This window comes from Barbus barbus (assembly GCF_936440315.1).
Source record: "Barbus barbus genome assembly, chromosome: 41".
Lineage (NCBI taxonomy): Eukaryota > Metazoa > Chordata > Actinopteri > Cypriniformes > Cyprinidae > Barbus > Barbus barbus.
In genome coordinates this window covers 24,062,724-24,065,415 of record NC_136719.1, presented here as the reverse complement: position 1 = coordinate 24,065,415, position 2,692 = coordinate 24,062,724, and positions in this window count along the sequence as shown.

Below are 2,692 nucleotides of genomic sequence, written 5' to 3'. Positions count from 1 at the left end.
TTAGATGTGGACACCTTTGTTTGTGTGCCAAGTTTCCACTGTTATGATCCATAATAAAGAACAGAATGAAACAGAAATGTCAAATTTGGTAAATACGTGTTAAAGCTGATGCAATGGGAAAAGGGAGATGAATGGGATTGGTATGAGGTGATTTCGAACTTTTCAAGCTTCTTTATTCATTTTGTCTGGCTCAACCAGTCAGTGGTAGTGCAAACAGCCTTTGCCAATAAGATGGGCTATTTGCAATTAGTGCAAATAGACACTCCGAATCCTAAATTGCAAAAGATTATAGCCCAGCACTGTTCTGCACTACATGCAAGTTTTTGTGCAGTTTAAACCCAAAATTCAAAAACTATCCTGGCTGTACGTATTTAGGTTTGACAAACTGTTGCCCGAAATCTACATATATGGAAGAGGCTGATGTTCTTGTTTGATGAAAGGCACAGAGGGATGGACAAAACTCTGAAATGAGACTTGTGCGTCATGCGTCGTGCTTTAGTCAGGACAGCCGCCAGCGGATGTTTACCAGTAGAGTAATCCGACTCAGTCTGGCCGTCCCACATGCACACACACTAAGATAGACCTCTCATTACCTCTGCATGTACCCACCATTGTGATACACACCGGACATGACCTCTTTAACAGCCTTCTGTCTGTGTTTTAAAGTTATCATGCAAGTATAGAAAAAAGCAAAACAATTTCACTGCGTGTGCAAGGTCGCATGTCCACATGTGATTATTTGTGTGTTGCGTAGTCTCGTCATCCCTCACGTCACATGTTTGCCTAGACTCCATGCTCAGTAATCCCACTCTTTTGCCAATATTTCTGCTCAATCTGGTTTCATCAGGTCAGGATTAGCAGAGATTAGTCAGATGCCCAGCCGCTGGCATGCACATTCACTCATTCATTAATGATCATGTTAATGTTTCTGTCATCAGAATGGTAGCACATCACATTTCATTTGCTACATTTCTCAGTTCTAAACCATATGTATTAAACTTTGGTGTATAACTTAACATGCACTGTTTTTGCTCCAGATGCGAACAGAACTTTGACTTGGTGGAAAAAAAAACTTGGTAAATCCCATTTATTTATATTGAAATAGGTATTCAAGCCATTCAGTATCTAGAGACTAGGATAGACTTGATTCTTTAAGACACCACCTGGAACACTAACCTTTTTCATTTTAAAATTGTGCTGACGCTGTCTGACTATGTATCTGGCTTTTGGAAAATACTAGCTATGACAGCTGAAGCATTATCTGTCATTCTAGCAGAGAATTTTGAATGACGGGCAGTGACTCAAAATAAAGGAGGAGGTTGCAACACGGGGATTGGACACGATTGTTCACGTCAAAGCTAATACTTCAGCTTGAAAAGAGGCTTAGCCTGGACAGAGTGGTGAGTAGGAAACCAATTTTCAAAATGACCCCACTTTTCTGGTCCATTTTAACATTACGATCATTACCACATGCCTTAGGAGAATAAGAGTGACAGGAAACTAAGGGAGACAAAAAGGGTTTGGGGACTAATCTAACATAAGGCTAACTACTGAATTTGAATTTAATCAAGCAGATGCAAAATTGACATTCAAAGGATGTAGAATTAATATGCAATTTTAGCTTAGTCACAAAACTGGCATTTGACTTAAATTCCTCTGTTGTGTGACTGTGTTGAATTTCTTTGAAGTGCAAGTCAGCAAATTCTTCTTCCTCTCATTCTGTGTGCATGGCCAATTCAGTCCATTCAAATCTTTGCCCACCCTTGATAAGCACTACAGCAATATCGTCGACCTGATTGCAAAGACACTATTTAAATTTAACTGAGCTGGATGATGACATCACTGAATTCAATAATGAAATGCCTTTAACTGAAAATCTTTTTTTAATCTTTTCATTTTACATTATTAACACACTATTTTCCTTTTTTGATATTGTGCAGGTGCTTTGACACAATTTACATTGTTAAAAGCACTATATAAATAAAGGTGACTTGACTTGACCAATTACAAGACACCATCCCCCAGCATTGTGGAGAATCAACAACTGGCAGACGATCTTAATGAGTTCTATTGTAGGTTTGAAAAAACACCATTCATACCTCCTGCAACCCCAATCTCCCCCACACCTGAACTGCAGATAAGAGAAGATGACGTGCGCCAGGTCTTCAAAAAGAACAAGAGAAGGAAGGCACCAGGCCCAGACGGTGTGACACCAGCCTGTCTGAAATCCTGTGCTGACCAGCTGGACCCCATCTTCACACAGATCTTCAACAGGTCACTGGAGCTGTGTGAAGTCCCCTCATGCTTCAAACGCTCCACCATAATCCCCATCCCAAAGAAACCCAAGATTACAGGACTTAATGACTACAGACCTGTGGCTCTAACATCTGTGGTCATGAAGTCATTTGAAAAACTGGTTTTGGCATATCTGAAGGGCATCACTGGACCCCCTGCAGTTTGCCTACAGAGCAAACAGGTCTGTGGATGATGCAGTCAACATGGGACTGCATTACACACTACAACACCTGGACAGACCTGGACTTATGTGAGGATCCTGTTTGTGGACTTCAGCTCGGCCTTTAACACTATCATTCCAGACCTACTCCTGCCCAAACTAACTCAGCTTTCCGTGCCCACCTCTGTCTGTCAGTGGATCAAAAGCTTCCTGACAGACAGGCAGCAGCTAGTGAGG